Source organism: Phocoena phocoena, chromosome 12, assembly GCF_963924675.1.
Source record: "Phocoena phocoena chromosome 12, mPhoPho1.1, whole genome shotgun sequence".
Classification (NCBI taxonomy): domain Eukaryota; kingdom Metazoa; phylum Chordata; class Mammalia; order Artiodactyla; family Phocoenidae; genus Phocoena; species Phocoena phocoena.
In genome coordinates, this window is record NC_089230.1 from 86,079,224 (window position 1) to 86,096,374 (window position 17,151).

Below are 17,151 nucleotides of genomic sequence, written 5' to 3' on the forward strand. Positions count from 1 at the left end.
CTGAAGTGATGAGTTCCGAACTCTTAATACAAAAGAGCTGAAGTCTTCAGTGACTCCTTCATTTCTGAAGGTTATTTTTACTGAATATGGAATTCTATGTTGATAGTTGTTTTTTTTTTTCAAAACTAAAGATTTTACTGCATTGTCTTCTATGCTTGGTTTCTAATGAGATTCTGCTGTAATTCTCATCCTTGCTTCTTCATAGGTAAGTGTTTGCCTCCTGCCTGCCGTCATGTTTCTCTCTTTATCTTTGGTTTTTGGCAGTTTATGATATGCCTAATTTGTGCACATGTGTGCATGTGTGTGTATGTTTACATGTGTGTTTGTGGGTACTATTAACTCTACTTGTTGCTCTTTGAGTTTCTTGGTTCTTAGAGGCTATATCTATGTGAGAAATACTTAGACATGGAGTTTTTGAAAAATAAATATGTTCATAATTTTATTATAAGATTGACTTCTAGAAATGCAACTACACAACTATAGTACCTTTGGATACCTGTCGTCTAACATCTTTGCAAGCTTTTGGCTTTCTTCAACTTTCTACTGTTTGTCAGTCCAGTGGGTTTAAAGTAACTCCTTGTTACTTTACTGTAACAAAAAATATTTCTCACTGTTGAATTATTTATCTCATTAATTGTGGTAGTGAATGTCTTTTCATATAAGTAGTAGCCATTTAGTATTCTTAGATATAGTAGATTTTTAATTCTTGCTAACGTCATACTTGAAATAATCGTTCAATCAAACTTTTCTTAACTTTGTATGTTGGGGCTTTTGTTAATCACAAACTCAATTTGAATGTATTCAAAACCCTCAACTTTACATATTATAATTTCAAGCTCTTCCTTATTTTTAAAGAAATCCTTCCAAATGAACACAAATGTATTATTTAAAATTTAATCTATTAGATGTTTAGTTTCCTATTTCATATATATCTTTAGTTCATTAAATTTCACCTTGGGTTATAATATTAAATGGGGCCCCAAATTTATTTTCTCCATATTCTAAACCAGCTTTTACAACATTTTCATGAGTCTTATTTTAAAGAGTAAGTTTACAAGTTAAAATAATTTTAAAATTATGTAGTTATGTAATTTCTGACATCTTGTGAATATTGATATTTTCAATGAGTTATATTAGTTTTCAAACATAATAAATGAAATTTAAACATCCTATTTATTTTATACTTAATATAAAACACTTAAAATTAATGAAGTAAGTCTACTTTAACAACCAGAAATTTTTGGTTTCTCCATGAATATGTATTTACATTCTACTTCCCTGCCAAATTTTATCCTATCTAAGGTATTTATTGTTATAAATTACTATAATTTTGTACATGAAAACTCTTTAATTGCCTTTTGTTAAAATTGTCATTTTATTTCCCGTGAATATAAGCCTCAGTATTCTGAATCAAAAGATTATTTTAATTTGTATTAGTTTATGATTACTTAAAGTAATACATGCATATATGTATATATTTTTATAAAAACTTAATAAATGTAAAAAGTAAAATTTCACTGAAAATGTGTTCATTTTTATCTTAATGACAGAGATAGTATTTAATTCTAGTGTAGCTCACATTTGATGGCTGAATATTTATTGCCAACTGAGACAGGGTTCAGAATAAAATCTAGCTGTATGGCACTGAGAGTGTGTGATGGTAATTTTCTGTGTCAGCTTGGTTGAGCCACAGCACCCAGGTTTGTGGTCAAATATTATTCTGGATATTTCTGCAAGAGTTTTTTGGGATGAGATTAACATTTAAATTGCTGGACTTTGAATAAAGCTGAGAACCTCCATAATTTGGGTGAGCATCATCTAATTAGTTGAAAGCCTGAATAAAACAGGACTGACCTCCTACGAACAGGAGGGAATTCTATGAGCAGAAGGCCTTGAATTTGAGCTAGATGCAGATTTTGGACTTGTCAGCCCCTATAACTGTGTAAGTCAATTCCTTAAAACCTCTCTCCCTCTCTCTAGACACATACACACACACACACACATGCACGCTATACATACATCATATTGGTTCTGTTTCTGTTTCTTTAGATATCTCTGACTAATCTGTCTCTAGTGGTTCTTTTTCAAACCACTCTATCCTTTAAACTTCATTCAAATTATATGCAAAAATCACACATTAATTTGTTAAGAAAATTATTTTTATTCTCTCTCAGCTGACAACTTTATAGCTCCTCTCTCAAGTTGACACCAAGAATTAAACAACTAGAATTTTATAGAGATTTGTAACATTTTCATCACAGGTATTTACTCCCTAATATCTGTGAAATATACCATAAGTGTTGTAAAACTTAGAAAATGACTATTAAATAAAACTTTACACTTTCATTTAAGGACATATTATTTAAACTCATGGTCACAAAACAATGGCAAAATTGACATATTGTTAGTATTTATACCCTATTACAAATAAAGTTTTCAATAAAGTGTGTTTTTTATTTCCCAGCTTTAAATATATTTTGTTAATCCTTGGAGCTCCAGATTCAGCTCTTTTGAATAGAAAATACCCACAGTATAGACCAATTGGTAAGGCCAGTCCCCATTTTCAAACCAGTCAAATTAAAATTGCTTTGAGATTCTGATTCCATTTTATATAACATGTTAATATATAGGTTCCTATGAAAAATCATCTGACTTCTGGCTCCTAAGACAAATATATTGAGTTGGCCAAAGTGTTTGTTCAGGTTTTCCATAAGATGTTAAAGAAAAACCTGAATGCACTTTTTGGCCAACCCAATACAAATAGACATGACAGGCATTAGAGGAATCTTGCCATGAATTTGTAGCTTGGATAACATATATTAGCTCTTAAATGTATTTTACACTTTGCTATCATGGAATCCTACCTGAAAAATGATACATCATTTGAAAATTTAAAAATAAATCCTTTAATAAAATGTATTAAAATTTCTGCCAACCCCACCTCATCTTACTTTATAAATCATCCTATGAGTTCAAATATCTCACTTCTAATGCCAAAACTTTCCCTTAGTAGAACCATATATAAATAGAACAGGGAAGGGTATTTTGTCTTATTGCAAATTTCTGAAGCCTTAAGAAAGAGTGGCCTGACACTAACTTTATTTGTTTTTAAGTCCCAACATTTGAGAATTCTTTGTCTATCTGTCAACTTTGAATGTTTATTTTTACACCTGGGAAATCAACCATAGTAGGACGCAGAGTGGCTTAGAGACATGCTTTTCTCTTTTAAAGTGGAAGAGTAGGAATCATGAAAGCTGAGATGAAAAATAAAAACCAGCAGGATTCTTGGAACACAAATCATTTCTTCTAAGAACACTATTCGGGTCTTGATTTTTTTGTTGTTGTTTATATATCAAATTAGCTCTCTCTTTCTCTACAATGAAGTCTGACTGCTCCCTGGTCAAAAGGGCCATCTGAAAAAAGTGTAAAATCCAGAAAGGCAGGACAGGCCATGGAGAACAGGGAGCCTTGTTATGCTGATGGGTGGGATGTAAATTGCCAACAGCCACTCTGGAGAAGTGTATGGTGTTTCCCGAAACACGTAAGAAACAAAGCAACACAGCCTAGAGATAGCTAATTTAACATATCTGAATTTACTTCAGTTACTATGATATTATAACTTATTTGTTACACCCAGTCTGTTGGTTGTTTTTCCTATAATTACTTTTTATTCCTGTTTTTCTCTTTTTTCATAACCATCTATTGAGTAAGACAATTGTATTCTTGCTGGTTTGACAGTTACAATTTCCAGTTTTATGCTTCTGACAATTACTCTTTATTAAAAGCCATGCATTTTTTAAAAAAAATTATCAATTTCTTAAAACTTATCAAAGTCTACATCTTCTGCCTAAAACTAAATCAACACTTAAGCTTTCTTTTTCACTCTCTGTCACTTATCATTTCCTTTCATTGCCAAGCTTGTTGCTTTCAGCTACAATGTTTCTTAAAATGTAGTGTGCTTATGACTTAATTGGGATCTTGCTAAAATGTACATTATGATTCAACATGTCTGATAACAGCCCTGAAATTTTACAAGTTCCAATTGTATCTTCCACACATGCTACTCTAAAAATTGGCTTCAGAACAGCAGCATCAGAATTGCCTGGGGGTTTTGTTAGAACTTCAGACTCTTGGGCCCCACGTTGGGCAAAATGAAACAGAATTGCATTTATCAAGATTCCCTATTGATTTATAAGCACATTGAAGCTTGAGAATAGGCTTAATAACAATCACCGAGTACTAAGTGTATAAAGCAACACTTGGAAAACTGTGTAAAACAATGTGTAAAACATTGGAATCATCTGGTTTGTCTTAAATATGGATGCTTAGTCTTCCCCCAGAGATTCTGATTTAACTAACATCTGGTGCATCCTCAGTCCGGAGATTTTTCAAAAGTCCCCAGGTGATAAAATACTGCTAAATGAAACTTTATATTTCATAACAATAAAAATAATTTCTTTTGAAATTTTTTATCTTCTTAAATTAACAAAAATGCATTTTGTCACTCTTACATAATCCCACATTTATTTGTTTGTTTATTCTTGCTATAATACTTTCTCAAATAGCTTTTTCCCAAAGCTTCGAATTCTCTCTGAATCTCTAGGATCAAGTTTCAACTTTACTATTTATTAGCTGTGTAAGCATGGGAAAGTTTCTTAAGTTACATTTTTGCTCAATCTTCTCATGTGAAAAATAGAGATAATGATAATAAATAGAATTTATATTATGTTTAAATAAATGAGCCCCAAAATACAAAGTTTAGAAAAGTAACTGGCACAGTATAAGAAGTTTTCAGTAAATTCTAGTAATTACTATTAGATCATCTTCACCATTAAAATGACATGGACTGATAAGCCTTCTGACAACGGTTGTCTGTATATTTTATTTGGTATCCAGCACCTTTGGAATATACTTCCTGCATTTGAAGAATTTCCTACTTTAGGAAGGTAGAGGGGACGAGGGGAAGATGGTGGAAGAGTAAGACACGGAGATCACCTTCCTCCCCACAGATACACCAGAAATACATCTACACGTGGAACAACTCCTACAGAACACCTACTGAATGCTGGCAGAAGACCTCAGACCCCCCAAAAGGCAAGAAACTCCCCACATACCTGGGTAGGGCAAAAGAGAAAAAGAAAAAACAGACAAAAGAATAGGGCCGGCACCTGCACCAGTGGGAGGGAGCTGTGAAGGAGGAAAGGTTTCCACACACTAGGAAGCCCCTTCGTGGGCAGAAACTGTGGGTGGCGGACGTGGGGAGCTTCGGAGCTGCGGAAGAGAGCGCAGCAACAGGGGTGCAGAGGGCAAAGTGGGGAGATTTCTGCACAGAGGATTGGTGCCGACCGGCACTCACTAGCCTGAGAGGCTTGTCTTCTCACCCACCGGGGCGGGCGGGGCTGCAATCTGAGGCTCGGGCTTTGGTCAGAGCACAGGGAGAGGACTGGAGTTGGTGGCATGAACACAGCCTGAAGGGGTTAGTGCACCACGGCTAGCCAGGAGGGAGTCAGGGAAAAGGTTTGGAGCTGCCAAAGAGGCAAGGGACTTTTTCTTCCCTCTTTGTTTCCTGGTGCCTGAGGAGAGGGGATTAAAAGAGCTGCTCAAAGGAGCTCCAGAGACAGGCACGAGCCGCGTCTAAAAGCATGGACCCCAGAGATGGGCAAGAGACGCTAAGGCTGCTGCTGCCACCACCAAGAAGCCTGTGTGTGAGCACAGGTCACTATCCACACTTCCATTCCGGGGAGCCTGTGCAGCCCGCCACTGCCGGGTTCCCGGGATCCAGGGACAACTTCCCTGGGAGAACGCACAGCAAGCCTCAGGCTGGTGCAACGTCACGCCGGCCTCTGCAACTGCAGGCTAGACCTGCACTCCGTGCCCCTCCGTCTCCCAGGCCTGAGTGAGCCAGAGCCCCCAAATCAGTGGCTCCTTTAACCCCATCCTGTCTGAGCGAAAAACAGATGCCCTTTGGCGATCTACATGCAGAGGTAGGGCCAAATCCAAAGCTGAGCCCCTGGGAGCTGTGAGAACAAAGAAGAGAAAGGGAAATCTCTCCCAGCAGCCTCAGAAGCAGTGGATTAAAGCTTCACAATCAACTTGATGTACCCTGCATCTGTGGAATATGAATTGTCAATGAATCATCCCAAATTGAGGAGGTGGACTTTGAGAGCAAGATTTATGATTTTTTCCCCTTTTCCTCTTTTTGTGAGTGTGTATGTGTATGCTTCTGTGTGAGATTTTGTCTGTATAGCTTTGCTTCCACCATTTGTCCTAGGGTTCTATCCGTCCTTTTTTTAAATTTTTTTCTTTCTTAATAATTAATTTTAATAACTCAATTTTATTTTACTTTATCTTCTTTCTTTCCTTCTTTCTTTCTTTCCTTCTTTCTTTCTTTCCTTCTTTCTTTCTTTCTTTCTTTCTTTCTTTCTTTCTTTCTTTCTTTCTTTCTTTCTTTCTTTCCTTCTTTCCCTCCTTTAGACAACAAATCATCCGAAATTGAAGAGGTGGACCTTAAGAGCAAGATTTATGATTTTTTCCCATTTTCCTCCTTTTGTGAGTGTGTATGTGTATGCTCTGTATGAGATTTTGTCTGTATAGCTTTGCTTTGCGTCCACCATTTGTCTTAAGGTTCTATCCATCCTTTTTTTTGTTTTTAATTTTTTTCTTAATAATTATTTTTTAATTTAATAACTTTATTATATTTTACTCTATTTTATTTTATTTTATCCTCCTACTTTTTTCTTTCCTTCCCTCCTTTCTTCCTTCCTTCCTTGCTCCCACCATCCCTCCTTCGCTCCCTCCCTCCCTCACTCCTTCCTTTCTTTCTGTCTATCCGTATTTCCTTCTTTTCTTCATTCTTTCTTTCTTTCTTCTTTTCTTTCTTTCTTTCCTTTCTTTCTTTCTTTCTTCCTTCCTTCCTTAATTCCTTCCTTCCTTCCTTCCTTCCTTCCTTCCTTCCTTCCTTCCTTCCTTTCTTTCTTTCTTTCTTTCTTTCTTTCTTTCTTTCTTTCTTTCTTTTCTTCCTACATCTACTAATTCTTTCTCTCTAATTTTTCTCCCTTTTATTCTGAGCCGTGTGGAGGAAAGGCTCCTGGTGCTGCAGCCAGAAGTCAGTGCTGTACCTCTGAGCTGGGAGAGCCAACTTCAGGACACTGGTCATTAAGAGACCTCCAAGCTCCACATAATATCAAACAGTGAAAATTTCCCAGAGAACTCCATCTCTACACCGGCACCCAATTTCACTCAATGACCAGCAGCTACAGTGCTGGACACCCTATGCCAAACAACTAGAAAAACAGGAAGACAAACCCACCTATTAGCAGAGAGGCTGTCTAAAATCATAATAAGGCCACAGACACATGAAAACACACCACCAGATGTGGACCTGCTCACCAGAGAGACAAGATCCAGCCTCATCCACCAGAATATAGGCACAAGTCCCTTCCACCAGGATGCCTACACAACCCACTGAACCAACCTTAGCCACTGGGGACAGACACCAAAAACAACGGGAACTATGAACCTGCAGCCTGCAGATAGGAGACACCAAACACAGTAAGATAAGCAAAATGAGAAGACAGAAAAACACACAACAGATGAAGGAGCAAGATAAAAACCCAGCAGACCTACCAAATGAAGAGGAAATAGGAAGTCTACCTGAAAAAGAATTCAGATTAATGATAGTAAAAATGATCCAAAATCTTGGAAATAGAATGGACAAAATGCAAGAAACATTTAACAAGGACCTAGAAGAACTAAAGATGAAACAAACAATGATAAACAATACAATAACTGAAATGAAAAATACTCTAGATGGGAACAATAGCAGAATAGCTGAGGCAGAAGAACAGATAAGTGACCTGGAAGATAAAATAGTAAAAATAACTACTGCAGAGCAGAATAAAGAAAAAAGAATGAAAAGAACTAAGGACACTCTCAGAGACCTCTGGGGATATATTAAACACACCAATATTCGAATTATAGGGGTTCCAGAAGAAGAAGAGAAAAAGAAAGGGACTGAGAAAATATTTGAAGAGATTATAGTTCAAAACTTCCCTAATATGGGGAAGGAAATAGTTAATCAAGTCCGGAAAGCACAGAGAGTGCCATACAGGATAAATCCAAGGAGAAATACACCAAGACACATATTAATCAAAATGTCAAAAATTAAATGCAAAGAAAGCATATTAAAAGCAGCAAGGGAAAAACAACAAATAACACACAAGGGAATCCCCATAAGGTTAACAGCTGATCTTTCAGCAGAAACTCTACAAGCCAGAAGGGAGTGGCAGCACTTATTTAAAGAGGTGAAGGAGAAAAGCCTGTAGCCAGGATTACTCTACCAGCAAGGATCTCAATGAGATTTGATGGAGAAATTAAAACCTTTACAGACAAGGAAAAGTTGAGAGAGTTCAGCACCACTAAACCAGCTTTACAACAAATGCTAAAGGAACTTCTCAATGCAAGAAACACAAGAGAAGGAAAAGACATACAATAACTAACCCAAAACAATTTAGAAAATGGGAATAAGAACATACATACCAATAACTACTTTAAATGTAAATGGAATAAATGCTCCCATCAAAAGACACAGATTGGCTGAATGGATACAAAAACAAGACCCGTATATATGCTGTCTACAAGAGACCCACTTCAGACCTAGAGACACATACAGACTGAAAGTAAGGGGATGGAAAAAGATATTCTATGCAAATGGAAAACAAAAGAAAGCTAGAGTAGCAATTCTCATATCAGACAAAATAGACTTGAAAATAGACTATTAGAAGAGACAAAGAAGGACACTACATAATGATCAAGGGATCGATCCAAGAAGAAGATATAACAATTATAAATATGTAAGCTCCCAACATAGGAGTACCTCAATACATAAGGCAAATACTAACAGCCATAAAAGGGGAGATCGACAGTAACACATTCATAGTAGGGTACTTTAACACCTCACTTTCACCAATGGACATATCATCCAAAATGAAAATAAATAAGGAAACACAAGCTTTAAATGATACATTAAACAAGATGGACTTAATTGATATTTATAGGACACTCCATCTAAAAACAACAGATTACACATTTTTCTCAAGTGCTCATGGAACATTCTCCAGGACAGATCATATCTTGTGTCACAAATCAAGCCTTGGTAAATGTAAGAAAATTGAAATTGTATCAAGTATCTTTTCTGATCACAATGCTGTGAGACTAGATATCAATTACAGGAAAAGATCTGTAAAAAATAAAAACACATGGAGGCTAAACAATACACTACTTAATAATTAAGTGATCACTGAAGAAATCAAAGAGGAACTTTAAAAATACCTAGAAACAAATAACAATGGAGACACAACGACCCAAAACCTATGGGCTGCAGCAAAATCAGTTCTAAGAGGGAAGTTTATAGCAATACAAGCCCACCATAAGAAACAAGAAACATCTCAAATAAACAACCTAACCTTGCACCTAAAGCAATTAGAGAAAGAAGAACAAAAGACCCCCAAAGTTAGCAGAAGGAAAGAAATCATAAAAATCATATCAGAAATAAATGAAAAAAAAAATGAAGGAAACGATAGCAAAGATCAAAAAAACTAAAAGCTGGTTCTTTGAGAAGATAAACAAAATAGATAAACCATTAGCCAGACTCATCAAAAAAAAAAAAAAAGGGAGAAGATTCAAATCAATAGAATTAGAAGTGAAAAAGGAGAAGTAACAACTGACACTGCAGAAATACAAAAGATCATGAGAGATTAATATAAGCAGCTCTATGGCAATAAAATGGACAACCTGGAAGAAATGGACAAATTCTTAGATATGCACAACCTGCCAAGACTGAATCAGGAAGAAATAGAAAATATGAACAGACCAATCACAAGCACTGAATTTGAAACTGTGATTAAAAATCTTCCAACAAACAAAAGCCCACAACCAGATGGATTCACAGGTGAAATCTATGAAACATTTAGAGAAGAGCTAACACTTATCTTTCTCAAAATCTTCCAAAATATAGCAGAGAGAGGAACACTCCCAAATTCATTCTACGAGGCCAGCATCACCTTTATACCAAAACCAGACAAGGATGTCACAAAGAAAGAAATCTACAGGCCAATATCACTGATGAACAAAGATGGAAAAATCCTCAACAGAATATTAGCAAAGAGAGCCCAACAGCACATTAAAAGGATCATACACCATGATCAAGTGGGGTTTATTCCAGGAATGCAAGGATTCTTCAATATACGCAAATCAATGTGATAAACCATGCTAAAAAATTGAAGGAGAAAAACCATATGATCTTCTCAATAGAGGCAGAGAAAGCTTTTGACAAAATTCAACACCTGTTTATGATAAAATCTCTGCAGAAATTAGGCATAGTGGGAACTTTCCTCAACATAATAAAGGTCATATATGACAAGCCCAGAGCAAACTTCATCCTCAATGGTGAAAAAATGAAAGCATTTCCACTAAGATCAGGAAAAAGACAAGGTTCCCCATGCTCACCACTCTTATTCAACATAGTTTTGGAAATTTTAGCCACAGCAATCAGAGAAGAAAAGGAAATAAAAGGAATCCAAATCGGAAAAGAAGAAGTAAAGCTGTCACTGTTTACAGATGACATGATACTATACATAGAGAATCCTAAAGATGCTACCAGAAAACTACTAGAGCTAATCAATGAATGTGGTAAAGTTGCAGGATACAAAATTAATGCACAGAAATCTCTGACATTCCTATACACTAATGATGAAAAATCTGAAAGTGAAATCAAGAAGAGACTCCCATTTACCATTGCAACAAAAAGAATAAAATATCTAGGAATAAACCTACCTAAGGAGACAAAAGACCTGTATGCAGAAAATTATAAGACACTGATGAAAGAAATTAAAGATGATACAAATAGATGGAGAGATAAACCATGTTCTTGGATTGGAAGAATCAACATTATGAAAATGACTTTACTACCCAAAGCAATCTACAGATTCAATGTAATCCCTATCAAACAAGCACTGGCATTTTCACAGAACTAGAAGAAAAAAATTCACAATTTGCAGGGAAACACAAAAGACCCTGAATAGCCAAAGCAATCTTGAGAACGAAAAATGGAGCTGGAGGAATCAGGCTCCTTGACTTCAGACTATACTACAAAGCTACAGTAATCAAGACGGTATGGTACTGACAAAAAAACAGAAAGATAGATCAATGGAACAGGATAGAAAGCCCAGAGATAAACCCACACATACATGGTCACCTTATCTTTAATAAAGGAGGCAGGAATGTATGGTGGAGAAAGGATAGCCTCTTCAACAAGTGGTGCTGGGAAAACTGGACAGGTACATGTAAAAGTATGAGATTAGATCACTCCCTAACACCATACACAAAAATAATCAAAATTGATTAAAGACCTAAATATAAGACCAGAAACTATCAAACTCTTAGAGGAAAACACAGGCAGAACACTCTATGACATAAATCACAGCGAGATCCTTTTTGACCCACCTCTTAGAGAAATGGAAACAAAAATAAACAAAGGAGACCTAATGAAACTTCAAAGCTTTTGCACAGCAAAGGAAACCATAGACAAGACCAAAAGACAACCCTCAGAATGGGAGAAAATATTTGTAAATGAAGCAACTGACAAAGGATTAATTTCCAAAATTTACAAGCAGCTCATGCAGATCAATAACAAAAATAACAAATAACCCAATCCAAAAATGGGCAGAAGACCTAAATAGACATTTCTTCAAAGAAGATATACAGACTGCCATCAAGCACATGAAAGAATGCTCAACATCATTAATCATTAGAGCATTGCAAATCAAAACTACAATGAGATATCATCTCACACCAGTCAGAATGGCTATAATCAAAAAATCTAGAAACAATAAATGCTGGAGAGGATGTGGAGAAAAGGGAACCCTCTTGCACTGTTGGTGGGAATGTAAATTGGTACAGTTGCTATGGAGAATAGTATGGAGGTTCCTTAAAAATGGCAAATAGAACTACCATATGACCCAGCTATACCACAACTTGGCATATACCCTGAGAAAACCATAATTCAAAAAGAGTCATGTACCAAAATGTTCATTGCAGCTCTATTTACAATAGCCCGGAGATGGAAACAACCTAAGTCCCCAACTTTGGGTGAATGGATAAAGAAGATATGGCACATATATATAATGGAATATTACTCAGCCATAAAAAGAAATGAAAATGAGCTATTTGTAATGAGGTGAGTACACCTTGAGTCTGTCATACAGAGTGAAGTAAGTCAGAAAGAGAAAGACAAATACCATATACTAACACATATATATGGAATTTAAGGGAAGAAATGTCATGAACAACCTACGGGTAAGACAGGAATAAAGACACAGACCTACTAGAGAACGGACTTGAGGATATGGGGAGGGGGAAGGGTGAGCTGTGAAAAAGCGAGAGAGAGGCATGGACATATATACACTACCAAACGTAAGGTAGATAACTAGTGGGAAGCAGTCGCATAGCACAGGGAGATCAGCTCGGTGCTTTGTGACCGCCTGGAGGGGTGGTATAGGGAGGTTGGGAGGGAGGGAGACGCAAGAGGGAAGAGATATGGGAACATATGTATATGTATGTTATAAAGCAGAAACTAACACACCATTGTAAAGCAATTTTACCCCAATAAAGATGTTAAAAAAAAAAAAAAACACACAATCACGTTGAAATAATCAAGCTTATTTGATACAGATGTATAGTCTGAAAAACTTTATGTCAATTGAAGAATTTTAGAACATATAGAATAATAAATTATGAAGTCTGTACTAGAATCTGTTTAGAAGAAAAGGTAAATTAAAATAGTGAAAACAAAAACAAAAAGAAGTTAGAAACCAGAAACTCACTTTCTCAGCTCCCCTTGGACAGGGCTTCATCACGTGATTTAGGCGCCATTCAAAGCATACATCTAGAGGAGGCTTCCAGGAAGAAGCAAGGGTCCTGCAGAGTCTGCATTCTGGCCAGGGTGGTGTCTTTGAGAGCAGTATTCACAGTGGTTCAGTGTCCAAGGCACAGTATCAGTGGTGTCAGCTGCTCTATTCATACCCAGCAGTGGTGATGGTTGGTGCTTCCTTGGAGCAATCTGCAGGATGGCTGTAGGTTTGTTTCTGTGTATACATGCATATGTAATATGATTATCATTATTTGCAGTTGTTACGATTTACATTCATTGCCAAAACTAAACTGGAGGATATTGAACATTGCTCCGAGGGAAATACAGTGTTTGTTTCCTGCAAGCCTGTGGTCACAACATTTCATCAACAAATCAATACATTACCTTCTTTATGTGTTTCTGTTTAGAGACACCTTATTTAATATATATTTTAATCCATAGCCAATAGCACAGTAACTAATGTTGGAACAAAGCTGATTTAACACACAGTTCTCCATGAGACACATCACAGCTCTCTTATGTGTAGGAGCACTGGACAGCACTGCAGCACTGTGCTTGGGGGCATTTTATACAGCAAAATTACCAAAAAAGAAAATGCACACCCACAAATATGCAACAACAAAACCTTGCAAAAACATAGGCTACTTATATTGCCAAAAGGACACTTGTTTACAGTTGCCTTATTGGACCTCAGCTGGTTACTTGTACTTAGGTGATTCAAAATTTTTGTTGTTCTATAAATGTCCAAAAATGATCACTAAAGTACCATAAGTATTGATTTTGAGGTTACAAATAAATGTTTGTGAGTAGGTGAATTTGCAAATATGGAATCTGTGAACAATGAGGATATAATTTTTTTTTTTTTTTTTTCAGTACGCGGGCCTCTCACTGTTGTGGCCTCTCCCGTTGCGAAGCACAGGCTCCAGACGCACAGGCCCATCAGCCACGGCTTACGGGCCCAGCCGCTCTGCGGCATGTGGGATCTTCCTGGACCGGGGCATGAACCCGTATCCCCTGAATTGGCAGGCGGACTGTCAACCACTGCACCACCAGAGAAGCCCCCTGAGGATATAATTTTTAAATCTGGCTTTCTAGCATCCTTGGAGAGTCTGTGCATTACCTCATATCCACTAATTAATTATTTCTGTTTCAACACTAGACTAGACTGTTCTATATTTGAAATACTATCTTAATATGGCATTGTACCAATAGTGCTTTCTAATCTATTGGCTTCTTGACAAAATTTTTTGAAATCCTCTTAAGGATTATTTGTATTTTTCTCTGATGTTTGTGATATATATTATTTTATATCTACCTAAATGGCTATTCTGTTCTATTTTTGCCATTCTCAAAAATAGCGGTAAGTAAATTAGAACTAACCTCAATAAAGCAACTACTATGCTAGGAAATAATTTAGATACTGTATGGTTTGCAAAACTCTATAAGAATGATTTATAAATTTCAAGATCTCCTAAGGCAGTTTTAAAATGATATCCTATGAATACTTTTGCCAAAACATCTTTAAATGAAACTGTAATTAAAAATAAATATGCACATATATTTTATATTTATACACATTTCTATGATTATTAATTCCTTCAATATATCCACATCTTCATTATTTTGAGTATTGTTTTTCTCTTATCTGAAGAGCATCTTTTAGAATTTCTTATACTGTGGACTTGTTAGTGATTAGTTTTCTAAGCTTCCCTTAGTGCTGTAAAGCTTTATTTCATCTTATTTTTTAAAATATATTTTCACTGGCTATAAAATTCTAGATAGGCATTTTTAAGCATTTTGGTTTGTTCATCTTTCTACAAAGATTTTTTTTTCTTTCTTTCTTTTGGTCTGTTTCATTTTGGATAGTTTCTCTTGTTATTTTTCAAGTACATTGATATTTTTTCTTTGCTGACTAATCATCAGTGAATCCCATCCAGAGTATTTTTTATTACATATATATATATATATATTTAGAAATTTCACCTGGGAATATTTCATAGCTTTCACTCCTCTCTGCATTATGTTCATGTTTTCCTTTACCTACATGAGCATGTGAAACCCATTTGTAATAGCTGTTTTATCATAATTGTCAGCAAATTTAATACTCTGAGTAATATTTGGATCTGTATTAATTGAGCAATATTTTTCCTAATTAGGGATTAAATTTTCCAGCTCTTTGTATGTCTGATTATTTTGGATTGGATGTTAGACATTTTAACTTTTTGTTGTTGTATGCTGATTTGGGTGTGGTACTTTAAATAGTGTTGGATTTGTCCTGGAATTCAAGTAGTTACTTGGGATAAGGTTACCTTCTTGTGGTTTCATGTTTTTTTTGCTTTTTGATAGTCCAGAGCAGCTTTAGTCAAAGGCCAATTTAGCACTATAAAGGTGATACTCTTGTTAGGACTCTACTCAATGTCTCATAGGCTCTGATGTCTTAACACCCTTGCTTGTGTGAGCATGAATTCTTTTAAACCACGTGTAGAATCTTGGAATTATTTATTCTACTGGTTTTCGACAGTTCATTCCTCAGGCTAAGGGATTTTCTTCTTGTGCACGCACAGATATAAGGGGTTTCATCTGCAGATATCTGAAGCTATCTCTTACTTTTCCTCAGTCTTTCATTAACTCTTCCCTGAAAATTGCACCTGACTTATCCTTTCTAGTTTCCCATCTCTGCCTCCTAAAGTTAGATTGCCAGATTCTGTTGGGATTCCACCTTCTAGCACTGTTCTAAAGACTGCATTCAAGAAGTAAGTTGGGGATAGGACTTCTTTTTCCTCTTCTCTCTTAGTCCTGTACCTTCTGTTGTCCAATGTTTAAATGCTATTGTTTTGTATGTTCTGTCCAGTTTTCTAACTATTTAAGATAAGAAGGTAATGAAGATTACTCCATAGTCTTAAAAGCAGAAGTCTGGAACCCCTATTAATAAAACAGATGAACATTCATCTACTCTGCTTGAAATGAGAGTGAAAAGCTTGTATGCTGCCAACTAAGCTTCTTCTCTGCCCCACAATATCTCCACTGTAAAGTACTGGACCCAAGAAATTTCAGGGAGGTGGGTCATGGTTTGAAAATAGCTCATCTAGAAATGCCATATCAACTTAGTAACAAATGAGTATTTAAAATACATTCTCATTAATTCAATATGTGTTTATTGAGTATACACTATGCTTTAGGTATTGCAGACTACAATAATGTGCTTTAGAATGCTCTCAGTCTAATAATGTAGAGACATGTATGAAAATATTTACAAAGCAATAATTACAAATAAATGCTAGTAGAGCTGTGTAATGCAACGATCTACATGGGAATCTTTGAGATTTCACTGAGCATACAACATTTGTGCAGTTATGAATAAACAGTGGAAACATGCCAGCTATGTAATAGAGGGTGAGGCAACCAAGGCAGAGAGGAACAAGTGGGCGAAGGGCAGTAGCTTGAAACAACCTGGTTTGCTCTAGAAATTGCAAGGATCCATAATAACTTGAAGGTGTTGGATGTGTAGGTCATCGCAGAAAGTAAAGCAGGAGCTGGAGCAGATTGTCATTTTATTACAGAATTTAGATTTTATAATTAAGTTGATATTAATCAGATGACTATGCTTTAAAAGATTTATGGTTTAGAAAGATAACTTGAAAGTTATCTTTAGATAACTTGAAAGTTATCTTTAGATAACTCTAAAGATAACTTGAAAGTTATCTTTAGAAAGTTATGGTTTAGAAAGATAACTTGAAATTTCAAGATCACTTGAAATTTGGAAAATGGCTTAACACTAGAGTTCTTAACATTGACTGAAAATTGCAATATTCTGGAGGCTTTAAAATATATAGGTGTCTAGGGCATACAAGACAGAGATTCTGATTCTGATTTGAGTCCTCACTCAAGTACAGTGTTTTTCCAAAACTCCATATATTCATACAATTTTAGGCAAAACCTTAAAACCTTATGGCCATAAGAGAAAGAGCAGTGAAACTGTAAGTTAATTATAAGTTATCCTTTTCTGATAGAATTGAGATGCAACTATAACTAACTATAACTAATGCAAAAGCAAGACACTAGGCAAGGAGCTGTAGAGCCACAGTTCTCAAAATCTGATATGCACCGGAATCACCTGGGATAATTGTCTAGAATGTAGAATTGTTTTTAAATTTTATTTTATTTATTTATTTATTTTTATACAGCAGATTCTTATTAGTTATCTATTTTATACATATTACTGT